The sequence below is a fragment of the Balaenoptera borealis genome, assembly GCF_965194805.1.
Source record: "Balaenoptera borealis genome assembly, chromosome: 3".
Taxonomy (NCBI): domain Eukaryota; kingdom Metazoa; phylum Chordata; class Mammalia; order Artiodactyla; family Balaenopteridae; genus Balaenoptera; species Balaenoptera borealis.
The window spans coordinates 30,911,348-30,939,144 of record NC_138866.1 but is presented as its reverse complement, the minus strand read 5'-3'; the positions used below and the strand labels follow the sequence as shown (position 1 = coordinate 30,939,144).

At 43.7% G+C, this 27,797-nt stretch overlaps 1 long non-coding RNA gene across 1 annotated transcript; it reads left to right on the top strand.

The window, feature by feature from the left end:
• Positions 1 to 63: 63 nt before the first annotated feature.
• LOC309625197 lies at positions 64 to 25,429 on the top strand. The gene is made up of 3 exons (XR_014242380.1): positions 64 to 370; positions 10,412 to 10,578; positions 16,316 to 25,429. It is a non-coding gene; the product is annotated as an uncharacterized lncRNA (long non-coding RNA).
• The last annotated feature ends 2,368 nt before the right edge of the window (positions 25,430 to 27,797 follow it).

The following is a 27,797-nucleotide window of genomic DNA, read 5'->3' as shown; positions in this document are numbered from 1 at the left end:
GCCGCCGCTGACCGGTCCGCAGGTTCCTCCAGCCGCGGTTGGGGCTGCCCCGCCAGCCGCCCGCCCCGCCCCTCTCCACCCCCTGCGCCTACGTCGCCCTCCCCCTCCCACCCCTCCCCAACGTGCGGGCTCTCTCATTCTCAAACCCCAGGTTGACCCATTTCTCTCTCCCATTGGACCCCGGCATCTCCAACCATTGGTCCAAGGTACCTGTCCGTTTCCTGGGAGAGTTCAACACCGCCCGGCAGGAAGAGGCTGCGGCCTCATTGGGCGCCTGAGGAAGGATGGGCGGATACTCAAAGGTAAAGCCGAGCCCTCATTCAGACCAAAAAGGGTGAAGGAGACCGTTCTCTTTGTTTGCCGCTGAGAGGTAGGGATTCCACTGGGCAGCACCTGTGTTCTTCATCCTAAAGTGAGCTTCTGAGAGTGAGCAGAGGAGAAGCGAGCTGGGTTGCGCCCCCCGGTAGAGCTCTTTCTTCCCCAGCTCCTTCTTACCTTTGGATTTTCCCTTCTCTTGGAGCTGCCTCTGCCCTAGTCCTACCAGGTGGATCAGTTTCCACTCCAGTCCGACTGAATTGCACCCCGACTCCTTCCGTAACCTTTCATCTAGTAAGACCTTCAGGCCCACTGGAATGTTCTTTAGAACTCTTAAAACTACAGTTCTCGCCTTTGTGAAGACTGCATACAGCTCGCCCTTTCCTAGGTTCCTGTAAGAAGAAATTCCAATACCGTTGATTTTTAGAATTCAGACGAAAGACCACTTTACTGGAGCGCAAACTGAGGGTGGGAAAGCTGTCGGTGAAGCGGGCTTGGTCTCTCTGAAGAGGCTCAGTTTCTCTACAAATCTTGGAATTTTTTTGCCTGGGGGAATTGCACCTTGGATCACAGTGACTTTAACAGAAATCAGATTAAGAACCAAAGCTGAATATAGATTCAGAACGATACTGCAGTTCATGAGCAAGGCTGACTTTTCCTACATCCTTTTGTTATCCTCCGCTTCTCAAACAAAGAAAGGAAGGAAGGAAGGAAGGAAGAAAAAGAAAGAAAGAAAGGAAAGAAAGAAAGGAAGGAAGGAAGAAAGAAAGAGATAGATGGCCCCTAATATTTCTTCTGTGCTTTAATCCTTTCATGGCAATATAGATTTCCAATGAGATGGTTCTCTGACATTTCAAAACCAGTCCATGCTGAGAGATCTAGCCTGATCTCTACTAAACTTTTCCCATTCCGTGGTAGGAATAGATCCGATATATTTGGCATTCACTGAGTGTTTTTTGTCTAATTATAGTTTGGGGTTAATTGTTAGACACACTGAAGACAGTGGGGCAATTTGGAAGGATAACCAGGGCTGGCATCTCCAGCTTTGCTGCCACCAGCTGCAAGATCTTGGGCAAGTACTTAACCGACTGCTCAACCTTAAAGTGAGGGGATCTTGTAGGCCTGACATTCTGTGGTTTGTACATGAGAATGGCTACACTCATGTGTCCCACATGAGTGTCCCACCCATTTCAGGCCTTGAAGAAGTTAGAGTGCCATACCAAAGGTCAACTGCAGTAGGTCTTGAGAAAGAATTTCTGAGTAAATGCCCTAAAAGAGTGTCCAGATTCTTACTGTACAGAGGATCAGTGAACTGGAAAAGATATGGATGAGTCTTTGAGTAAACTCCCTAAATTTTGTTCAAAATAAAACTATGGCACTCCCAAGCAGAAGAGAGCAAGTAAGGAGGGGGTAGAGGTATTTCATGTTTTAAAAAAGACCATAAGAAAGGTTTTCTTGATAAAAATTTAATTTGGAGGAAGAAGGAATTTTCCAAAATGATGTAGACACACGGAGAGAAACAAACAGGAAAAAAAAAAAAAAACACTAAAAAGATATAGAGAAAGATTGTCAGTGGTGATCTCTTTCAAGTGGTAGGATTATGAGTAATTGGGCAATTTTTATTGTCATTTTGCTTATTGATAAGTTTGTATGTTTTACGATACAGTTTTGATCTCTACTTCTCCCCCACTCAGAAGAGAAGAAAAACAATCCTGGATCCCTCTCAGTAGGAAAAGTCTAACTACCCACATAACTTAAATCTTTCATGAAGTGTCATTCACCAAACATTTCAAGAAGTCACTCAGTAAATATTTGTTGAATGGATAAGTGCTAGGAATTCAAATGAGGGAATATCCTTCAGGCTAAAGCTGTCTAGCAGAAGTTGTCTAGCCATGTTGCTTGGAAGAGGCAGAACTAAAGCCAGTCCTGGAAGTGGATGGAGGGGACAGGGAGGAACCTGCATTCAGGACTGAAGGGCGAACATGGACCCACCGCAGAGGTGGGGAAGCCTGAGTAAGCCCAGGGATACAGTAAGAGGATGAGAAAGAACTCTGAAAAGATAGGTTGAGACCAGATTTGTCGAGGGCCTTGTAATTACTTGTTTCAGACAAGTAAATATTTCATTGACTATTTGTAATTATTTAATGTCTAGCTTGTTCACCATGAGGGCAGCAGCCCTCTGGTTCTCCACAGTTGTCCCAGCACCTAGAGGGCTCCTGGCACATAATTGGTTCTCAGTACATATTTGTGACTGAATGACTGACTTGAATACCAGGCTGAGAAAAAAGTCTGTGTTTGGTTTAGCAGATAAAAGTTTAGCCCTGAAAGCTCTTGAGTAGGGCTGGGAGGTGATCAAATGTTCACCATCTCTGAGGATGAGAATAGATGAGGAATGGATGAGGAGGTGCTTAAGTCGGGCATCCAAAGGTGTATACAGCTTGATTAGTGGAGAATAGGAAGCGTGGAAATGGAAATTAATGCAGTGGATAGAAATAACAGAAATACCAGCCCAAGAAGAGGTAAGAGAGCAAAAAGGGAGTGATGGAAAATAAACTTTACTAAATAAAAAAAGGGCAGATTGCAAAAGACTTTGAAAGGCAAGTAGAATTACCAAGATTTCACCACTATTAAGCAAGGGGTGACAAGTGTCACCCCAAAAAGAATCATTTTCTCTACCACACTGAAAGGTATAGCATAAGGCAAGGAGAAAATAATAGCAATCGGTGATGCGGCTTGGCAATGGACTTATGTCAGAAGATCATGCTTTCTCCTGGCTCTGTCCTTTGAAATCCATGTGACTTGAGGCAGGGTACCTGTTTGAACCTCAGTTTCCTTATTTTTAAAGAGATGTAAAAATAGAACCTGATTTTTATAGAGGTTTGTAGGATTAAATGAAACAAGTCCTACAAAAGCTCTTAGCATGCTGACTAGCACCCACTAGATATTCAAGGTATTTATTTTCTTCTTTCCTCTACCCATCACATTCAGAAACACTCAAGGGAAGTAATTAGTTAATTGCACCCTAGGAAACTGCAGAGGCTTCTTGACTGGGAGTTAAACCAGGGTTTTTCCCTTAAAAAAAATAAAAATAAAAAAGGAAGGAAAGAAAAGGGAGAAAGAAGGAGGGAGGGAAGGGAGGGAGGGAGAAAAAAACAAACAGGCATCATAGACTGATGATTAAAGTTTGGGGCCTTGGCTTTTAACTGAATCGGAATCCATACTCACTGTTTGCAATTAGGCAAGTTAATTCCCTGGTCCCCCCAGCTCCCTCATCTGGAAATTGGGGATAATTATCTCACTGGGCTCCTAGAATGATTAAATGACAGGATGTATATTATGTGCTTAGCACAGAGTCTGTCAAGTAGTAGTAGTTATTGTTATTATTATTATTTGAGCCTAAAGCATGATTTGGTAAATGAATATCACTCTCTCCTCAGGTCTTCTGGGAAGTATTTTAAATAAGTACTTTGGTGCTAAAATCCCTCAGGCAGAGATGTTAAGCTTTTCCAAGAGTCAGCCCACCCCTCTCACCTCTCACAGTACACCATTTCAGGAGAGGAGCCCTAGTTCCTGATTCATAAACCCCATTTGCAGTAATATGACATTCAGTAAATGTTTTGGACAATGTGTGGTAGGGCTGATAGGACAGAAGTTGGAGCCAAACACTCGGGTCCAAATCATTGTCAATGTCACTGTCATTGTCACTGTGAACAAGGCACTTCATTCCTCTGAGTCTCCATTTCATTTGTTATAGAATGAGGCTGTTTTGAGGATTAGATGAAGTCAGGAGGACTCCCTGAAGTACCTAATACATAATAGGTGCTCATTAAATTGTAAATGTTCTTAACACACTCGATAGTATTTTAATTCCTGTCTTCTGAGAGTTAGTGGGGCTTGAAACAACAAAATGGTAAGAAATCTTCCCTCCTTTCTTCTCCCTTTCATCTCCTACAAAAACCTCAGTTCAGAAAACAACTGTACCATGGCAGCTCTTTGTTTATTTTATTTTTTAAGATTTTTTTTTTGATATGGACCATTGTTAAAGTCTTTATTGAATTTGTTACAATATTGCTTCAGTTTTGTGTTTTGGTTTTTTGGTCAGGAGGCATGTGGGATCTTAGCTCCCCAACCAGGCCTCGAACCCACACCCCCTGCATTGGAAGGCAAAGTTTTAACCACCAGACCGCCAGGAAAGTCCCATGGCAACTGTTTACAATGTCTTATCTCTGGAGACCAAGTTGCATTTTAACAATGAACAGAGTCTTTTAATCAAGGAAAAAAGATCAAAGGTAATTTTTGCTTCTTTCAGCCTGGTTGCAGAGCTAGCCGCGTGGGACGGCTCTCCATGAAATTACACCTCTTACCACCATGCTGGGTCTGCAAGGATTTCATTTAAGCCTTTTAGTCAGGGACCCCAAATAGGTCCAATCAAAAGAGAATTAAAGGGAAGATTATCCGTACAACTGGGGTTTTTTTTGTTTGTTTGTTTTTTAATTTATTTATTTTATTATTTATTTTTGGCTGGGTTGGGTCTTTGTTGCTGCGCAGGCTTTCTCTAGTTGTGGAGAGCAGAGGCTACTCTTTGTTGCGGTGCGCGAGCTTCTCATTGCTGTGGCTTCTCTTGTTGTGGAGCACAGGCCCTAGGCATGCAGGCTTCAGTAGTTGCAGCACGCGGTCTCAGTAGTTGTGGCTTATGGGCTTAGTTGCTCCGTGACATGTGGGATCTTCCCGGACCAGGGCTCAAACCCGGGTCCCCTGCATTGGCAGGCGGATTCTTAACCACTGTGCCACCAGGGAAGCCCACAATTGGGGTTTTTGAAGAACATGTAATGACTGGGAAAATGATCACATAAAGTGGAAAGGAAAAAAAGATAGAAAACTATCTGTTGTAATCTTAAAAAAATTTAAAAGTAAATTGGATAAATCAAGACAAAGAACTGTATATGTAATATATTTCTAATTTTATGGAATGTATATTTGCATTAATATTATTGAAAGAAATATATCAAAATGTAAACTGGGCTTCCCTGGTGGTGCAGTGGTTAAGAATCCGCCTGCCAATGCAGGGGACACGGATTCAAGCCCTGGTCCAGGAAGATCCCACATGCCACGGAGCAACTAAGCCCATGCACCACAACTACTGAGCCTGCACTCTAGAGCCCACGAGCCACAACTACTGAAGCCCGCATGCCTAGAACCCGTGCTTCACAACAAGAGAAGATCCCCACATGCCATGTAGCCACTAAGCCTGTGCTCCACAACTACTGAGCCTGCGCTCTAGAGCCCGTGAGCCACAGCTGCTGAGCCCGCACACCACAAGTACTAAACCCCGCGCACCTAGAGCCCGTGCTCCACAACAAGAAAAGCCACCGCAATGGGAAGCCCGTGCACTGCAAAGAAGAGTAACCCCCGCTCGCCGCAACTAGACAAAACCCGCATGCAGCAGCAAAGACCCAACTCGGCCAAAAATAAATAAATGAATAAATAAATAATTTTTTTTTTTAAAAATGTGAATAATTATCTCCAGTCTAGATGATTATCTCCAGTCTAGGAGTGATTTGTTTTTTCTTTGTCCTGTACTATTCAGTATTTTCTACCATTAAAATGTACTGATTTTCTAATCAGAAAAGTATGTTATTATTAATAATCATTATGAAAAATTTTAAGGATGTGGAAATGGCATAGTATAACAATAAATGAAAAAGTAGTGAAAAAAATCCTTCATACAATATGTTTACAAATGTGTGTGGGTGCGTGCGTGTGTCTGTGTGCATTAAGTGTAGCACCCAAAATCTCATTTTTAGTTATTTCTGAGCTGAGTGGTGGAGTATGGGTAATTTGTATTGCCTTCGTTTTACTTTTATTTTCCATATAGCTAAAATAACCATGCAATACTATTATAATTAGAATAAAAAACCACAAAATCTTTTTTTTTTTTTTTGGTAATAATGAAATAGATTTCAAGCTGAAAGCATTATTGCTAGTTAGAGAGATGGTAGAGGAGGGAAAAAAAATAGACCCCGAGGATGACAATAATAATAATATTAATAACAATATTGATAATGACTCCTATGAATTGAGGGCACACTGCGAATGCCATCACTGTTTACAATCTTTTTTATTTTTCAGAGCCTTTAATGACTCTTCCAAGCAAACAAAAATTCCTGGAATATAAACAGTCCATTGCTTGCCTATCTTTTCCACCTCCTGGAGGGAACATTCTTGGTTATATGCAGACAGACATGTGGCTAGGTACTTTTAGAACTATTCAGTAGTTTAGCTTAGCTGTGGTCTTACTCACCTGACACAGGCATAGACTTCTTTTATTCTTCAGCTTTTCAAATCTCCGTCTTTAAATCATGTTGGTGACCAAGATTTAACTGAAACTTCAGCTCACTGTTTCGCTTTTGAGATTAATGCCCCCTTATCAGAAAAAAAAATCAATTTAAAGATTTTTGTTATTATTTAAATAAACCAGTAAGATCTGATGAATGAGCAACTCTCACAGTTATTCGTGAAAAATAGATTTTATGAGAGCAGGAGCTGTGTACTTATGGACGTGGCACAGCAATGCCCTCTTAGAGACCATGGTGGACAACCTCGCCACCATGTGGTATTGAGGAGTATGGCGGCCGTATTTCTCTCTTTTTTATTGACATTTGTTTTCTAGTTTTACACTTTTTTTTTAATAAACTTATTTATTTTTAATTTTTGGCTGCATTGGGTCTTCATTGCTGCGCACAGGCTTTCTCTAGTTGCAGCGAGCGGGGGCTACTCTTCGCTGCAGTGCACAGGCTTCTCATTGTGGTGGCTTCTCTTGTTGCAGAGCATGGGCTCTAGGCACATGGGCTTCAGTAGTTGTGGCACGCGGGCTCAGTAGTTGTGGCTCGTGGGCTCTAGAGCGCAGGCTCAGTAGTTGTGGCGCTCGGGCTTAGTTGCTCCATGGCATGTGGAATCTTCCCAGACCAGGGCTTGAACCCGTGTCCCCTGCACTGGCAGGCGGATTCTTAACCACTGTGCCACCAGGGAAGTCCCTAGTTTTACACTTCAAGTGCTGAAAGTAACCTTCGTGATCACTGGGTGGAGCCTCTTCAATTGTTGTGGAAACCAAAACCTAAACCATGGATATCACTGGGGCTTGAACCCAAATCTTCAGACCCTCTTCTGACCCTTTCTTGCCACACAATTGTTTCTAGTTCTTCAAGTTCACTCAGGGACTAGCTGCATGTCATTTGCGGGGAAACTTAGCGCCATCTAATGCAATGACTCACTTTTACATCCAAGGAAGCCCAAGCCTAGAGAGGACAAATTACTTGCTAAAGGGTCCACAGCTAATTCTGTGTTCCTTGTTTTTTATTCCATTCATTCATTTACTCACCAAACATTTACGCATGTGTCTACTATGTGACAGGCACTATTCAAGGCACTAGAGATACAATAGTGAGCAAAAATAGACAAAAGGCCCTTCATAAATCACATCTTCTAATAGGAAAGACAAATAGAATAAGCAAGTAAAATACACAATATATTATTACAGAGGGATCAGTGTTAAGAAAGGAAAAAAGACAGTGGAGGGAGAGAGTAGAAGATGAAATGTTAGAAAAGGTTATATTTCAGAGTGGCCAGAGAAGGCCTTAGCAAGGTGACTTTTGAAATAAAGATCTGAAGAAATTGAGGAAGCCAACCATACAGATATGGGGGAAGAGCATTCAGGCAGAGGAAACAGCAGTGCAAAGGCCCTGAGGCAGGATTGTACCTGTGTATTGAAGAAAAGAGCAAGGAGGCCAACCTAATGGGTATGAGAGTTCCAGGGTAGCAAGAAGTAGGAGAGGTAATGGGGGGCCAGATCATGGGGTACTTTCCAGTCAAGAGGACTTTGGCTTTTACTTTTGTGAACAGAGAAAAACAAAAAGCATTACTCATCACCCAGTTCTACCAGGGTGAAGTCGCAACCCACTGGGCTCTCCCACTCACAGTGTGCCCTGAGAGGAATTCAGATGCAAAACAAGATGAGGCACTCTGTGCTCAGCATAAATGGGCCGCTAGACAGTAGACACATGTCTCAGGAAGAATTTCAATGACCCCAGATTCTTGCATCTTCCATACATAGAAAAGCACTAAAGTCATTAACTTGAGATATCTGTTCTTTGTGACCAGCAACACTCTTCTACCAAGATACATGCTTGACTGCATGTGTTCCCTAGCCCCAAAAATCTGTATGTAAACTGACTCCCTAATCTGGAGCAGTTCCTCAGAGCTCAGTGGCTGTCTCCCGGGCTATAGTCCTTAGTAAGTCCCTGAATAAAACTGAAACTCAACAACTCTTACGTTGTGTGTTTTGAAGTTGACACTTTGAATGAGATGGGAGCCATTGAAGAGTGTTCAGCAGGGGAGTTGCGTGGTCCGACTTCAACAGGAACACTCAGGCCACTAGTTTCACAATGGGCTGCAGAAACAAGGGCAGGGGCATGAGAGGAGGAGGCTCTTCAATAATCCTGGCAACACATATAACAGCAGGTTAGGCAAGGGGGGTGACAGGAGTGTGGTGAAAGGTGGTCAGAACTGTAAAATATATTTTGAGGGTAGAGCAGCTAGCTTTGCTGGTGGATTGGAAGAGGTGGGAAAGAAAGAGGAGTCAAGGACGACACCAAGGTTTTGGGCCTGAGCAACTGAAGCATAACATTGCCATTAATGGAGAACAGAGGGCATCTCAGCAGCTCACTGCTAGGCGTGCTCAGTGTGAGATCACCGCCCCACCCCCAAGTGGAGATGTCGGGTGGGCAGCTGGTTATGTAGGTCTGGAGTTCAGCCAAGAGCTGTTAAGTAGTAACAGCCCAGTCCAGAGAACATGAACTCCATAAAGTGACTAAGGGCACCATAGAAAACATTCAAGCCCAAATGGTAAAATACTTCCTGTTTTAGCATGGAGCTTTCCAGATTTCTACCCCCCCAAAATTTGTTTTTTATTTTCATTGAATGAAAGGTTCTTTAAATTCTATAGTGCTTTACAATTTTCAAAAGTTTCACGCAGGGACTTCCCTGGTGGCACAGTGGTTAAGAATCTGCCTGCCAATGCAGGGCACACGGGTTCGAGCCCTGGTCCGGGACGATCCCACATGCCGTGGAGCAACTAAGCCCGTGTGCTGCAACTACTGAGCCTGCTCTCTAGAGCCTGTGAGCCACAACTACTGAAGCCCGTGCACCTACAGCCCATGCTCCACAACAAGAGAGGCCACCACAATGAGAAGCCCACGCACCGCAAGGAAGAGTAGCCCTCGCTTGCCACAAATAAAGACCGCGCACAGCAACAGAGACCCAACACAGCCAAAAAAAATAAAAATTAATTAATTAATTAAAAAAACAAAAACGATAAGAACCAACTTTGTAAAAAAAAAAAAAAAGTTTCACGCACATAGTTTCATATAATAACCCCTTTTTCCCCCACCCCTAGATTCCCCCTCCCACCCCCACTGGTAACCACTAGTTTGTTTTCTATATCTGTGAGTCTACTTCTTTTTTGTTTTATTCACTAGTTTGTTGTATTTTTTATTTATTTTTTATTTTTATTTTTTGGGGGGCTGCGTTGGGTCTTTGTTGCTGCGTGCGGGCTTTCCCTAGTTGTGGCGAGTGGGGGCTACTCTTCTTTGCAGTGCACGGGCTTCTCACTGCAGTGGCTTCTCTCACTGTGGAGCACGGGCTCTAGGCGCCCGGGCTTCAGTAGTTGCAACACACAGTCTCAGTAGTTGCAGTGAGCATGGGCTCTAGAGCTCAGGCTCAGTAGTTGTGGCGCACGGGTTTAGTTGCTCCGTGGCACGTGGGATCTTCCCGGACCAGGGCTCGAACCCATGTCCCCTGCACTGGCAGGCGGATTCTTAACCACTGCACTACAAGGGAAGCCCCATTTGTTGTATTTTTTAGATTACACATATAAGTGATATCATACAGTACGTGTCTTTCTATGTCTGACTTATCCAAAGAAACTTTTTAAACGGCTCTGCCTTGCAGAGTCGAAGGCTGTTCACCTTTTGCTCACAGACGTGACGTGAGTCTCGCGACACTGGTCAGGTCTGAGGGATGATGTTTGTGTGTTTTCTAGGTTACAGAATGGAGCCCCGCGTGGGCCAGTGGGAGCCCCAGAGGGTGGCCTGTCAGGCCAGTGGAATGTCAGGGAAATGATCTTGTGCTTCCTGTTGGACTAAAGGTGGCTCGATCCCGATTTGAAGACTTCCCCTCTTTGCTTCTTTGGATTGTGTTGATGCCCAGGTAAGGTGCAATTGCTTGCAGCAGTGTGATCTGTCTCTTTATTATTTTATTACTTGCCCTTAATCCACCCCCTACTCCACCCTCCTATAGCTTTATACGTGATGGAATTGACATTCTTTCTTTTGCATCTTGTCGTCTCCTGGGGACAACAGCAAGGGATGGCAGAGTGACTGAGAGCTTATTGAGTACCAGGCAATAGGTTAGGAGTTGATTCACATGCCCTCATTTGGCATCCAAGGACAATGCCACTGACCTACCAACTAGGCCACCACTTGTAACAACAACCAACATTTAAACAGCATTTTCAGTTCCAAAAACACTTTTGCATATAGGTGCACTGATTAGGAGTATAGCTTCTAGAACCAGACTGTCTGTGTTTGAATCCCAGTTCTGTTATGACTGGCTGTGTGTTCTAGGACAATTTACTTAACGTGTCTGTTAAACCTCAGTTTCTTCATCTGCACAATGGGGATTTAAAAAATCGTACCTACCTCCTAAAGTGCTTTTCTATAGCTTTATTGCAGTATAATTGATATACAAAGAACTGCACATACTTAATGTTTTAAATTTGATGAGTTTGGATGTATGTAAACACCCACAATCTGAAGTGGTTTTAAGGATTGAGGTAATGCATGGGCAGCTCTAAGAACTGTGCCTGCAGTCTAGTGAGCCCTCAATAAAGGCAGATAGGATTCTATTACCTCTTTGGGCCCTCAAAAAAAAATTCCTATAAAGCAGGTATTCTTTTTAACCGACTTTGCTAATAAGGAAACTGAGGCTCAGGGAAGCTATTTAATGTGATAACTCAGTAATAAGTAGCAGAAGCCCTAGACCCAGTCACGGGTAACAGCCTTCGATCCGCAAACTTTTCCTACTTGGAATCCATTTCCTCCAGAGGGTTGGTTTTTGTGTTAACTTTCTCACCAAGTCTTCTGGTGTCCGCTGGCTTTGTGAAAGAACCCACTGAGATTGGAGGAGAATAACAGCAAAAATAACCTTTCTTGGACACATCAGTGTGTCAGGCCGGTGTCCAGCACTTCTCATGCCTTTCACATTTCATCTTCACCAAAAAACTATGCGCTGCGTACTTTTAATAACCCCTTTGTATATAAACTGGGGCCCAGAGCCATTAAGTTACAGGAGTGGTGTGAGTTGGGGCAGAATCCAAGATCCACCCGTTTATGCACAGGAAGACTTTCAGGTTCCGATATGGGAAGACTTTCAGATCCGGACTGGGGGAGGCAGATTGACTCCCGCCCCCTTATGCTAACCTGTCCCCAGGCCAAGCTGTGACAGCCAAACAGTGACACCTGGGGCAGCCCCACCCACCCTTCAAGCTTGGAGGCTATGCAGGCTCTCAGCCCTCCCAGCCCAGGGCCAGGCCGAACCCCTCCACTTGAGACGCAGTGTAGCCTCCAGTTCAGAGAATCCCTGGTCCAGAGGGTGTCTCCAGGAGCGGAGGATGGACTGAAGATGTCTGTTTGGGGCCAAGGAGAGCGCAGAGGAAGTCTGAGATTTGGACTCAATCCCACGCCCCGTCACCATCCCCATCGCAGGCCTCATCCACCCTCCTGCAACAGGGTTGGCAGCCTGCGTTTATTCCTTGCCTCTTGGCATTTAGATTCCCTTGCTCCTCTTCTGGGCCTCCAGCACGTCATATGTAGAATTTCTCATGGGTAAATGGGACAATTTCCCCACTCAGACGTGAGGCTAGGTGTGGGAGAATAGAAACCTATGGGGGCTTGGCCTGAGCTTAGGTTTTAATGTGAGCAACCTGGTGTTTCTCTCTCTCTATCCTTCCTTCCTTTCCCTTCCTTCCCTCCCCTCCCTCCCCTCCCTCCTTCCTTTCTTCTTCCCCCCCACTCCTTCCTTCTTTCCATCCTTCCTTCTTTTTACAGAGAGGGGCAGAACCACAACATACAGCTTGAGCAACCTCCCAGGATCTCCCTACTCCCACCAGAGGCAGCCTGCTTCCTATCCTGGGCGAGCTGGGTTCAGAACAGGCACTTTGCACACTCCAGGTGTCTTTGGTGTGGGGCGCAGATGTGGCCGGGTGTGACTGTTCTCCCCCTAAGTTAAGCCACTGATCGTAACTTTATGTCCGAGTGCCTATTAATAACCGCAGGCAGCCCACTTGTCCCCTGTCACTCCAGCTGCTCCAACAGTGACCCACTCTCTGCCCTGCCCTCCTCCCTCGTGAGCTACAGCTGGGTCTGCAGACGCCATCTGCTCCACATTCCCCTCTCTCACGTCCCTCATCCTCCATCCCTGTGTTGCTCTCTTCTGGGGCCGTGACACCAGGTCACTAATAGGGGTAAGTGAGAAGGAGAGGAAAGAGGAAAATAAAATAATAACAATTGATTCTGATAAACCCTCCAACCCTTAACATTCTACACCCAGGTTCCTTCCAGTCATTGACTATGAAAATAGCGCTCCTGGGTCTCAGAGTTCACAAGGCCTGTGGTTTGGATAAGGAGCCTTTCCACTGGGTAGGCTTGCTACAGATGCTGAACCCACTAACAGCCGAGGAAATTTATCTTCCTGTTGGTGAAGCCTTCAGCCCTCCCATTCTGTTTGTTTCTTCCCTGACTCAGCTTCTCTCCTTTTTTATAAACTGCTACCAAGGAAGGACTTGAAATTTGAAGTATAAATAAATAATACCTCAACTATTACCTGAAATGAAGATTTGAAACTTAAAAGGGACCCAAGAAGAGAAGCATCTCAATAGAGAACAAGAGCTCTAGGAGAGTCGGTTCTGGGTTCTATGTCCCCAGTTACTGACTGGAGCATCTCTCACGCACATTGGCAGCGTCAATAACACCAGCCCATTCCTACCTTGGAGCAGAGGATGGCACCAGATCGTCCTCGAGATCTCTTCTAGCTCTGAAGAAATGGAGATGAACAGAGGAATGGACACCACCAGCAAGCTGGGAAAAAGGCATCTTAAGAGCCTGTGATTTCAAAGAGTCTTCTGGTTGGGACGCCTGAAATCAGATGGCCAAGTGCGGCCTATACAGCATAAATATTATGACTCTGACAGTATCTGACAGTAGTGATATCAGCCTCAGGCCCTTTTGTAATTCCATCTCTTCAAAATCATCCTTCACTACTTCCTGCAAACATAACTTCCTCTGCCTAGTTGACTCCTACCTATCCTTGAAGACCTAGCTCCAAAGCTCCACACTCTGGGAACACTTTCCTGACTATCCTGAAGACACACAGGAGGTTTCCTCTCTGGGTCACACAGGACTGCCCCGCACTCAGAGCCCTCGCCACTTTGCACTGCCATCTCCTCCCCTCCCTTGACCATCAGATCTTTGAGGAAAGAGACTTGGCCTTCATCTTTGCCTGGCACATTCCTGGTTGTCCTACTTTGAATGGAGAGAGATAAGAGTGGTTATATAATGATCTACCGTCATAAAGGGTTTTCCCCTACATTTTCTCATTTAGCCTTCACACAGCCCTGGTGACATGACTTGCCCAGGTCATTTGGTAAATAGTAGAACTGGAAGATTTCACCCAGTTTGGGGACCATCAACCCCAGCTTGTAGGTGTCCCTGAAAGCCTCCTGTCATGTAGGAGAAAAATTCCCCAAAAGTCAGTATTCCCCTCACCTTCCTTCTCCTCTCTCTCCCATCAAGTTCAAATGTCAGACGGCTAAGATAGCCGAAAGGGGTTTTTTTTGGCCGGGCTGAGTGGCATGTGGGATCTTAATTCCCGGACCAGGGACCGAACCCATGCCCCCTGCAATGGAAGCACGGAGTCTTAGCCACTGGACCACCAGGGAATTCCCTAGCTGAAAGTTTTGATAACCTGCCTTCTTTCCCTGCTTGTCTACCTCCTCCGGCAAAGGCCCTACCTGAAGAGCAGAAACTGTTCTCCCGGAGGCCACCAGACTTCAGGCCTCTGACGTCAGAGCCCGGGCCCTCTGCCTTAAAGTTGTTGCAGACCCCATCTCTAAGACGGCAACCTAGTGTAAGCCACGATATAATTGGGGGCTCTTGAGGGCTTCTCTGTAATTGCTAAGAATCCTCCACTGGATAGAGAGGAATGATATGTATTCTAGATTCATCATCACAATTCATCAGGTTCTCTTCCTTCTAGCTGTGTGTCCTATAGCAAACTATTCAGTACTCTGGACCTCAGTCTTTTCATCTGTGAAAATAGGAATTGAACTTAATCAATATAAATAAGATGCCACCGTGTACAGAGCCCAGGCTAGGTAGTAGGGCTATAGATCAACAGAATATGGTCTCTGCCCTCAATAAATTAAAGTCAAATGGGAGAGACAGGAATTAAAAAGCAGAACCCACAGCAGAGCGAGCTAAAGTAGATATGGAAGAAAGGCTATTAATACCTGATTTGCCAACCTGATTTGGCAGTTGGGCCAAGAATCAAATGAGGTCATGCATATCAAGTATTCTTAAAGCACTGCAAATGTAAGCAAATATGTTATTTGTCTTCTGTAGGAGACACCAGATGTGTTGTCTGCTCAGATCTCTCCTTTTCCAAGAACTGCTCCTATACCCAAATCCACATCATAATGGTGACCCGCCCCCCGCTCCAAGCGCCACTTTGGCCATTTTGGTTGATTGAGCCAGACGCAGACCCCTGGCCCAAGCTGGGCCACATAGCCTCCCTGCTCTAGGTTTGGAGTGGGAATGAAGGTAACTCAGACTCAGTCACCCTGGGCTCTTGATTAGAGCAGATTCAAATTCTGGAGGCACAGACAGCTATTTTCTGAAAAGGTGGACTGAAAAATTAAAGAATGCCAAACTGCCACATCTGAATGGAAAAATGGAGCAGATTTAGAGAAGAGTTAAGACAAGGGGCAGAGTCTACCTGGCATTCAGGCCTTAGTTCAGGTCTGTCCCTGGCTGCCAGAAATGGCATCCCAGTAAGGACCATCTTTTGCTAAAGATAGCTCTGATGGCCTTCAATCCCTTGCAACTAAAAGATTTGTCATTAAGCAGTTTCTAAACAAATTCAATTCAGGCTAATGTAGGACAGAAGTCCCTCCCTAGCCCATGTAAGAGCTGTGCCATTCTTTCATTCATTCAGTCAGTCAATTAGTAAATGAATATTATCGAATGCCAACTATTTACAAGATTCATAAGAAGTAGAAGAGAAGTTGGCTGTATATTCTATGATATAAACCAGGCACTGGGTGTCAGCCTTCAGGCCAGCTGGCTCTCAGAGCTCCTGAAATTCCCCAGTTGTGCCCTGGGAGCACTTTGGTGGCACCGTATGCTGCTGTCACTTGCAGTTATTCCTGAGAGGCTCTGGAGCCTTGGACACCATGACATTTGTCTACCCGTCACCCCTCCCCTTCTGGTAGCAGCCACTAGACCCCACTCTTACCCCCCCCAACATACACACATACTTTTGGGGAGCTGCCCTACCCCATTCCATGGTCTTTTGGTGAAGCTGTTCATCACAGGACTCCTCCCCTGATCACGGGGTGGACACAGGACCTAAGTGGGCAATCAGAATCTCTTCCTGGGGAACCTGAATTTTGAGTTGAGACACATACAGAGAGCCATCTCATAGCAGCACCCCATAAAACAGGTTCCCCCGGTGCCCTGCTGAGAGCAGGGCAGCCCACTCCCTGGACTCAGTTGTTGCTTTAAAGCTGTAGCCACTCCAGCATCCATCACTCAAAAAGTAAGTATCTTCTGAACTAAATTGGCCAATCAGTTACTTCCAGTCTAGGAGTCCTGAACTGTCTCCTTTTCAGATCAATGCTCATGGATGAATGAAGAAAAGAGAAGGGAAGTAGAAGAAAGAGGAAAGTTGCCTCAGGTTCCCCACCCAAGCCTACAGCCCAAGCCTTGATCCTATTTTTAAGACCCTTTAATGAGCCTATATTCATCATGAGGTTTTTTTTTTTTTTTTTTTTATGGAAATCTACACAAGTCATTTGGCTGAAGGCTGGAGCTTATTTCAGGAAAGCAACTCTTTCATTTCTCCAAAGCCCCTGTTAGCTCCTCCCGCACCTGTTCTCTCTTCTGTCAAGCCACCTATCACTAATTTCCAGAGCAAAAAGAACCAGGATCCAGATTCCAAAGCAGGCTGTAAGTGATGCTTAGAGAAACAGGTGTGTGATTTTTGTCATAAATTGTCTTAATATAATCTTTCCAGTCAACACAGATGCCTCATGAAAATGCATTTCTTATCTCACAAAGGTTGCCTCCCAAAGTAAGACTCATAGAATCCCCCCAAATAAACCATTAATCCAAGCCCCTCGTTTTACAAATGAGGAAACTAAGGTGCAGAGCAAGTAGCTTGCACACTTGATAACATGGAGCTAACCAACAGCAGATCCGGGACCAGAATTCAGGTCCTTTCGCCACTAGGTCGGAGTTTTTCCACTATTTCATGCCTCCTCTCACACTACAACTCACTTTCTTTAAATATAAGAATTTCCTTAATCTGTATATATATATATATATATAAATATTCCATTGGGCGATAAATACTTGACAGAGAATCTGGATACAAAAACCCTAAAGTATGTGCCTCCACTACTAGTCAAGATCCATACTTTATGCAAATTGTCTGTACGGATATAGAATTCAAATTGCACAATTTAATGTACATTCAACTCTTAACTAAATACAATGTAAACAAAGTTACCTGGTACTCAGTTATTATTTTTTTCCACTCCCCAAAGTGAATGGTAGAATTAGAACCAATGAAAGAAAAATGACAAGGAATTTGATTAGGGCAAGACGGATTTACGGGGATGCTCAGAGGTGGTGAGTTCTCCATCACAAGAGGTCAAGCAGAGGTCAGACAAACAATCATTTGTCAGGGATGTTGGAGAGCGCTGGTTCTCCAACTCTTTCATAAGCACCAGAATCATCCCAAGAGCTTAGAGATTGCTGGGACCCACCCCTGAGTTTCTGATTCAGGGAGTCTGGGATGGGGCTTGAAGCTGTGCATTTCTAACCAGTGCCCAGGTCATGTGATGCTGCTGGTCCAGGACCACACTTTAAGAACCACTGTGGTGGTTAGGATGAGACATTTCACTCCAGCTAAGGTATACAAAGCTAGGTCACATTTCTATTCAATGTCTTATCAGACAGCTTGGATTCAGTGTTGCCATATGAAACTGGGCTTCTTTCCTGCCTGGGGCTACCTTTGGTGATAGTCGAAATCCTGCACATACCTCTGTGCTCACCTTGAAGCTGGGACAAAGAGAGCCTCCTTGAGGCTGACAGACACCTAAAGTTGCTCGTAATGTAGGATAGGCGGCCAGAGACAGTGTCAAAGCTCACACCTGGACATGACAATCCTCTGAAATCAGTACCATGGGCACTGGAACACACTGTTGATGGTCGTGACGAAGCACCAGTCCTTGCTTGTTCCAAGTGCCTCTCAGAGGGAGAGCCAGAGAATCTGCCATCGCTGCCCATGGGACCACAGTTGAAAAAAAGGACATTTTGCTCAACCCTGTGATCCTTGTCTACACCTGTGAAAGCACACAGCCAACATTTACTAATCTTTCACTCCATATGAAGTATTGTTCTAAGCAAGTAACACGTAGCTCTTATTTAATCCTTTTAACAACACTATAAGGTAGTAATTGGTAGAACTGGGGTTTGCACCCAGGTACTTCAGCTCTACACCCCACACTCTTTTTTTTAATTGAAGTATAGTTGATTTAGAATGTTGTGCTAATTTCTGCTATACAGCAAAGTGATTCAGTTATACATATACATACATTCTTTTTCATATTCTTTTCCAGTATGGTTTATCACAGGATATTGAATATAGTTCGCTGTGCCATACAGTAGGACTTTGTTGTTATCCATTCTATTTATACTAGTTTGCATCTGCTAATCCCAGACTCCCACTCCATCCTCCCCCAACCCATGAAACCACAAATCTGTTCTCTATGTCCACGAGTCTGTTTCTGTTTCATAGATGTGTTCATTTGTGTCATATTTTAGATTCCACATATAAGTGATATCATATGGTATTTGCCTTTCTCTTTCTGACTTATTTCACTTAGTATGATAATTTCTAGCTCCATCCATGTTGCTGCAAATGGCATTATTTCATTCTTTTTTTATGGCTGAGTAATATATATATATATATATATCTATATCTATAGATAGATATAGATAGATAGATATATACCACATATTCTTTATCCACTCATCTGTTGATGGACATTTAGGTTGCTTTCATGTCTTGGCTATTGTGAATAGTGCTGCTATGAACATAGGGGTGCATGTATCTTTTCAAATTATAGTTTTGTTCAAATATATGACCAGGAGTGGGATTGCTGGATCATATAGCAGCCCTATTTTTAGTTTTTTGAGGAACCGCCACACTGTTTTCCATAGTGGCTATACCAATGTACATTCCCATCAACAGTGTAAGAGGGTTCCCTTTTCTCCACACCCTCTCCAGCATTTGTTATTTGCAGACTTGTTAATGATGACAGGTGTGATGTGGTATCTCATTGTAGTTTTGATTTGCATTTCTCTAGTAATTAACAATGTTGAACATCTTTTCATGTGCCTGTTGGCTGTCTGTATGTCTTCTTTGGAGAAATGTCTATTTAGTTCTTCTGCCTATTTTTCTATTGGGTTGTTTGGTTTTTTGTTGTTGAGTTGTATGAGCTGTTTGTATATTTAGGAATTTAAGCCCTTGTTGGTCTCATTGTTTGCAAATATTTTCTCCCATTCCATAGGTTATCTTTTCGTTTTGTTTATGGTTTCCTCTGCTATGCAAAAGCTTGTAAATTTGATTAGGTCCCATTTGTTTATTTTTGCTTTTATTTCTGTTGCCTTGGGAGACTGACCTGAGAAAACGTTGGTATGATTCATGTCAGAGAATTTTTTGCCTATGTTCTCTTCTAGGAGTTTTATGTGCACCCCACACTCTTAATCAGAGATAAAATTGTTGTCAGTGTAAGGAATAGAGAAAGAGGTTGTCCTTCCTCACACTGTTACACTAGGCCAGAGTTTTAGCCCCTGGTTGTTATAACGGTCTTTCCTCACCTCTAAAGACCTGGGATCCTGAAGTTTTGTCTGTGTGTTTCACACACGCACACAGTTATTGATTCCAAAGCTCACTCAAAGTACTAGGTGACTAGGTCAGGAAGGGTTTCCAGCCTTAGACACATTCTGCCCACAACATTCTTTCTAATCTGATGATCTCAGTACTAGTGTTGAGCCCAAATGGCCATTCTAGGCTCACCCTTGCCACTGATTTAATTCACCCTTTGGGGAGCCTTGGTGTCACTTCCTGCCTGCTGACCTTAGCTGGGACCATCTCAGGCATCGGAAGTGTTGAATAATATTAAACTGTAAAGAGATGTAGTCTGAGTATTAAATACCTTTCATTCAGGTAGACTCCTTGGCCCCCGATGCATATTTCTCCAACCTCTTCCCAGCAGTCAACCACACTCAAGGCATCAGACCAAACCCTAGCCACAAAGCTTGCCATATTTGCTTCCTTCCTCCAAGACAATGGGCCACCACTGGCTCTATCTTTGCATAATTAAACGGCCAACTCAGACAATTCTTGCAAAACAGGATTTGCCCCAAGGTCCTTTGTAGTACCCATCCTAGACTTTAGCAGGTGCCTCTTTGAATAGACAGCTTCTCTCTCTAATGAAATAACTAAACTTTTACCTTCCTTAGGCCCTTCTATCCAAGCATTGGCAGTTTAATAGTGTCATCATTCAACATATATTGAGCACCTATTATATGTAGGGCACAGTGCTAGGAGCAAAAGATAGAAATAAGATAAAAGCTTTCCTAGAGGTAAAGGATAAAAGCTGTACAAGGCTGCAACATCCCCAGGTCTCCTGCCCCAAAGATGACAGGAAGGGCGTGGGGAGGGGAGAAGGAAGGGAGCAGTGGTAAACAAGAGGGAAGAGACAGTAATCAGTAATCTGAAGACTGTCTGCTAGTAAAACCAGAACAGGCTGACATTAAGTCTATTTAAGAACAGCCTCAACAAAGAAAACTTATTAGCCAACGCTATCAAAATAGACCCACTTTCTAAATATGTAGCTAAACTTTTCACTCCCCCACAACTGCATATAGAAACATCTCGCAAGAATAACTTTTTACAACACAGCCTCTGCAATACATGATGCTGTCCCCATCTGAATAGCAAAATAATTGAGGTGCAGATGGTAAGTGACTTGCCTGCTATTGTGATGCAAGGCAGTGAAAACACTAGAAACTGGTTCTAAGGAGTTTCCTGGGAACTGCCTTAGATTTCACAAAGGGTCCTTAGATAAGCATTGCAGTTACCTATGACTGCATAACAAATAACCTATCAATCACCCCAAAACTGAGCCACTTACAACAATGACCATCTTTTGCTCATGATTCTGCATTGGGACTGGGCTTACGAGGGCAGTTCTGCCAGTCGTGCCTGGGGTCTCTCATGAGTTTGCAGTCATCTGGTGGGTTGACTAAAGCAGGATGATCTAAGATGACCTCACTTACAGGACCAGGGTCTTGATGCTAGCTGCTCCTCTCCAGTTGATGTCATTCAATTGTCTACTGCAGGCTACATGGCTGCAGGGACATGCCAAGAAGGCTAGGGTGGAACTGCAAGATCTCTTAGGCCTAGGTTCTCGAACTTGTACAGTGTCACTTTTCCAACATCTCATTGGTCAAGAAGCAAGTCACAAGACCAGTACAAATTCAAGAAGTGGGGAAATAGACTCCACCTTCTGATGGCGGGAGCTGCAAAGTATTAATGGCCATGCTTTTCACAATGAGAGATAGCTAGGCCTCATTTTTACCAGGCTACACACATTGGCTGTTATTGTCACTGCTGGGACCCAACCAGCATCCACAAGCCCCTGCTCCCTATGGGGATGGTTGCAAGAAACATCTTCTACATTGGAGCTTGAGAACTTGGGGACTTAGCTTTAGCCCCTGGATGATGCCTGAACTCCTGGGATATCATCACGTATATATGCTGAAATTATAAATGAAGTTGCAGACCAGCAATCATTGAGTAGACACGTTAGTGGTAATTGCTGCCATCAACGCACAGGTACACAGAGCAGACATCATACATTCATGATCACATCATCACACGATTTCTCAGGTGATAGCTTCGCATCCCCAGACATGGCACATCACTTCTTCAAAGCCAAGTTAATACAGAGCAAACCAATTTTCTTCAGATTTCACAATATGTTTTAGAAGAAAATACTTTGCTAGACCTGATTATTGTTTTTCTTTATAGGTAGGCCTCTCAGTATTTGGTAGAACACAAGAAATTCCTGGCTCAGGCAAGGAGATGAAGGAGTTAGGAAGGAACCAGAAATGGCTCTGTACAGGATACCTAAGAGAGGCCAACCTTGCTACAAATGGATTAAACTTGTCCAAGTGAGGGCTGATGAAATCTAAAAGTTTTACAGCTTCATTGAGGTATAATTGGCACAGTAAGCTGCATATATTTAAAGTAGACGATATGGTAATGAAACCATTACCTACGAAATCATGGACACAATCAAGATAATGAACATACTCACCAAGCCCATAAATTTTCTCATGCTACTTTATAATCCCTTCCTCCTGTCCCTCTCCGCTTTACCCACCCCCAGGCCATCACTAATCTGCTTTCTGTTGCTAATGATGACTTTGCATTTCTAAATGCAAATGGGAATACCTAGTATACACTCTTTTCTTGCCTGGCTTCTTTCACTCTGCATGATTATTTTGAGTTTTATCCACAGTACTGAGTAAAGCAATAGTTTATTTCTTTTAATTGATGGGTAGTATACCATTATATGGCTACACCATAATTAGTTAGTTTATTCCCCTGTTGATGGACATTTGGGTTGTGCTATGTACTGAAGTATGTCCCACCAAAATTGAAGCACTAACCTCCAATGTGACTGTATTTGGAATTAGGGTCTTTAAGAGGTAATTAAGGTAAACTAAGTCATAAGGGTGGGGCTCTGATGGGATTCAATTAGTGTTCTTAGAAGAAGAAACACCAGAAAGCTCTCTCTCTCTCTCTCCAAGCATAATCAGAGGAAAGGACAAAGCAGCCATCTGCAAACAAGGAATAGAGCCCTCAACAGAACCAGAACCCTGCTGAAATCTTGATTGTGGACTTTCTGGCCTCCAGAATTGTGAGAAAATGAACTTCTGTTGTTTAAGTCATGCAGTCTGTGGCATTTTGTTACAGCAGCCTGAGTAGACCAATACAGATTGTTTACAATTTGGGGCAATTCCAAATTAAGCTGCTATGAACACTTGTATCCAAGTGCTTGTGTGGACACATGCTTTTGTTTCTCTTGGGTAACTAAATAGAAGTGAAATGGCTGGGTCATATGGTCCGTGTATATTTACCTTTTTAAAAAACTGTCCACACTATCTTCCAAACTGGCTGTACCATTTTGCATCCCACCAGCAGTGTATGGAATTTCCAGCTGCTTTACATTCTTGCCAATACTTAGTATGATCAGTCATTTTAATTTTAAAACAATTTAATTTTGGATAGCAATTTATTCTTCACCATTCTAGTAAATATATGGTGGTATATCACTATGGGTTTAATTTGCATCTCCCTAATGGCTAATGATGTTTATCATCTTTCCATGTACTTGTCATTCCTGTATCTTCTTTAGTGAAGTATCTGTTCCAATTTTTTTGCTCTTTTATTATTGATTGAGAGCTAATTAAATGTAAATTTGAATAAGCATAAGCATAGAAAATTAGACCCAGAATCTTACTGGCTGTGCAGTTTGGGCAAGCCTGGGAATGGGGACCAGAACATGCAGGAAGAGTGTGTGGGCATTGAAAACTTGGAGGAGGGTGGTCAGGGCTGAAAGGAGAGTGGGCGGTAGGTCTGAAGATAAGTTCTGCCAGCTTCACAATTTTGTCTAAGTTTGGTCTTGAGCCCTGCCTAACAGTTTTCTCACCATTGACACCTAATTCCAGCCCCCGGATGCTTCGAGAGCCCCAATTTTGTGACACTTTCTGTGGGAATTTATTTTAGGAATGCACCATATGTCACTCTTGCCTGAAGAAGCTTGCCAAGTTTGTAGGCAAAGACAGAGACACCCACAAGAAGTATCTAGATAAGATTTGGCCCAGAGTCCTGTCTGGGAGTAGAGTTGAGAACAAAGTAGTATCTAAAATACATCCACTAAAGCGAAGACCTAGGAAAGGAGGAATGAAAAGAAAGGACCGAGGGATGATAGGAGTGAGAAAGTATCATACACTTGGTGCTGTGATCAAGGACCCTGTGCTCACCATGGATAACTCCTTGCCAGAAAGAGACAAGTGGGAGAGAATCCAGGAGAGAGCAGAATAAATGATGAAGGATCGGAGAGGCTGATTTATGAAGCCAACTTAATAGAGCTCACTGAAGCTAGTTCATGTAACAAAATGCGACTGAAGCTGATTTTCCATCAGAGTCTGAAAGAAAATGGAAATGCTCTTTAAAAAGATTAGGAAAATAGCAAATGTAAGAGTCAGCTTGTCTACCAAGCCCATTAAGTAAAGTGAAAATAACTTTTGCATTAAGCAGACCAATTCTTTTTTTTTTAACATCTTTATTGGAGTATAATTGCTTTACAATGTTGTGTTAGCTTCTGCTATATGACGAAGTGAATCAGCTATATGTATACGTATATCCCCATATCCCCTCCCTCTTGCGCCTCCCTCCCACCCTCCCTATCCCACCCCTCTAGGTGGTCACAAAGCACCGAGCTGATCTCCCTGTGCTATGCAGCTGCTTCCCACTAGCTATCTATTTTACATTTGGTAGTGTATATATGTCAATGATACTCTTTCACTTCGTCCCAGCTTACGCTTCCCCCTCCCCGTGTCCTCAAGTCCATTCTCTACATCTGCATCTTAATTCCTGTCTTAAGCAGACCAATTCCTGATCTAAACATGTCCTCTCCATGTTCTGATGAGCCGCTCATTGGCATTCTCTTATTCTCTTCAATCTTTCTCCTCATTCTGTCCTTCTTTCTTTTTGTCTGGTGAATGTCATAATTATACAAAAATCTTCAGCTCTGGGAGTTCTTATTCCTTCACCTTTTAGAGGAATCTTCCTTCTTGGCCCCCATCCATAGGTCTGCCCATCCGTGGCCATATCTGTATTTCTTTGGCTCCTTGTAGTTGACGTAGGCTGAGGTTTACCCCACCCCTTCCCTTATAGACCACCTCCTCTTGAATTAGGACTTTCTTCAAGCCAAGAGCTCAGGAAAAGATAATAAATGATCCTAATTCCACCACCCTAACTAATACAATCATCCACAGCATTTTGGAACACTTCCTTCTAATCATTTTTCTTCTGTATTGGAATAACTCTGGTAAAATTACATCATCTCAGATTGGAACCAAGATGGCGGAGTAGAAGGACGTGCTCTCAGTCCCTTTTGTGAGAGCACCAGGATCACAACTAGCTGCTGGACAGTCATCAACAGGAAGACACTGGAACTCACCAAAAAAGATACCCCACATCCAAAGACAAAGGAGAAGCCACAATGAGATGGTAGGAGGAGCGCAATCAGAGTAAAATCAAATCCCATAACTGCTGGGTGGGTGACTCACAAACTGGAGAACACTTATACCACAGAAGTCCACCCACTGGAGTGAAGGTTCTGAGCCCCACGTCAGGCTTCCCAACCTGGGGGTCCAGCAACAGGAGGAGGAATTCCTAGAGAATCAGACTTTGAATGCTAGTGGGATTTGATTACAGGACTTCGACAGGACTGGGGGAAACAGAGACTCCACTCTTGGAGGGCACACACAAAGCAGTGTGCGCATCGGGACCCAGGGGAAGGAACAGTGACCCCAGGGGAGACTGAACCAGACCTACCTGCTAGTGTTGGAGGGTCTCCTGCGGGGGGGGGGGGGGGGTTGGCTGTGGCCCACCGTAGGGACAAGGACACTGGCAGCAGAAGTTCTGAGAAGTACTCCTTGGTGTGAACCCTCCCGGAATCTGCCATTAGCCCCACCAAAGGGCCCAGGTAGGCTCCAGTGTTGGGTTGCCTCAGGCCAAAGAACCAACAGGGAGGGAACCCAGCCCCACCCATCGGCAGTCAAGTGGATTAAAGTTTTACTGAGCTCCGCCCACCAGAGCAACAGTCAGCTCTACCCACCACCAGTCCCTCCCATCAGGAAACTTGCACAAGCCTCTTAGATAGCCTCATCCACCAGAGGGCAGACAGCAGAAGCAAGAAGAACTACAATCCTGCAGCCTGTGGAACAAAAACCACATTCACAGAGAGATAGACAAGATGAAAAGGCAGAGGGCTATGTACCAGATGAAGGAACAAGATAAAACCCCAGAAAAACAATTAAATGAGGTGGAGATAGGCAACCTTCCAGAACAAGAATTCAGAATAATGATAGTGAAGATGATCCAGGACCTCGGAAAAAGAATGGAGGCAAAGACCGAGAAGATGCAAGAAATGTTTAACAAAGACCTAGAAGAATTAAAGAACAAACAAACAGAGATGAACAATACAATAACTGAAATGAAAACTATACTAGAAGGAATCAATAGCAGAATAACTGAGGCAGAAGAACGGATAAGTGACCTGGAAGACAGAATGGTGGAATTCACTGCTGCGGAACAAAATAAAGAAAAAACAATGAAAAGAAATGAAGACAGCCTAAGAGACCTCTGGGACAACATTAAACACAACAACATTCGCATTATAGGGGTCCCAGAAGGAGAAGAGAGAGAGAAAGGACCTGAGAAAATATTTGAAGAGATTATAGTCGAAAATTTCCCTAACATGGGAAAGGAAATAGCCACCCAAGTCCAGGAAGTGCGGCGAGTCCCATACAGGATAAACCCAAGGAAAAACATGCTGAGACACATAGTAATCAAATAGGCAAAAATTAAAGGCAAAGAAAAATTATTAAAAGCAGCAAGGGAAGAACAACAAATAACATAGAAGGGAACTCCCATAAGGTTAACAGCTGATTTCTCAGCAGAAACTCTACAAGCCAGAAGGGAGTGGCATGATATACTTAAAGTGATGAAAGGGAAGAACCTACAACCAAGATTACTCTACCCGGCAAGGATCTCATCCAGATTCGATGGAGAAATCAAAAGCTTTACAGACAAGCAAAAGCTAAGATAATTCAGCACCACCAAACCAGCTCTACAACAAATGCTAAAGGAACTTCTCTAAGTGGGAAACACAACACACAGTGGTTAAGAATCTGCCTTCCATTGCAGGGGACGCGGGTTTGAGGGACAACTAAGCCCACACACCACAACAGAGAAGCCCACGTACCACAATGAAGTGAAGACACAGTGCAGACCAAAAAAAAAAAAAATTAATCAACCACGCTTATGTAATGAAGCTTCCATAAACCCAGAAAAACAGGGTGCAGAGAGCTTCTGTGTTGATGAACATGTGCAGATTGGAGGAGAGTGTCCTGCTCAGAGATCATAGAAGCTCCTTGCCCCTTCTCACATACCTTGCTCTATGCATCTCTTCCATCTGGTTGTTCCTGAATTACACCCTTTTATAACAAACTGATAATCTAGTGAGTAAAATGTTTCCCTGAGTTCTGTGAGCCACTCTTGCAAATTCACCCAACCCAAGGAGTTCTGTGAGCCACTCTTGCAAATTCATTGAACCCACAGAGGGGGGTGTGAGAACATCTGATTTTTAGCCAGTCAGTCAGAAGCATAGGTAAGAACCTGGACTTGCAACTGGTATCTGAAGTGAGGGGCAGTCTTGTGAGACTGAGCCCTTAACCTGTGGGATCTGATCGTATGTCTGGGTGGATAGTGACAGAATTGAGCTGAACTGTAGGACACCCAGCTGGTGGCAGAAAATTGCTCAGTGGTGTGTTAAAAAAATACACACATTGGAATTGGTACCAAAATTGTAGGAGCAAACTACTGATACATACAGCAATGTGGGTGAAACTCAAATGCTTTATGCTAAGTGAAAGAAGAGTCAAAAGGCTATGTACAATATGATTCCATTGATATGACATTCTTGCAAAGGCAAAGCTATAAGGACAGATACCCGATCAACAGTTGCCTGGGGCTGGAGTGGAGGAAACAGCTGAGTATAAAGAGATACGGAGGAAATTGGGGGGTGATGGAACTTGACTGTGATGGTGGTTATTTACATGACTATATACTTTGGTCAAAATTCACAGAACCACACAGTATAGGATAAATTTTACTGTAAATAAATATTAAATCTTCTTAAATATAATGGGGAGAGGGAA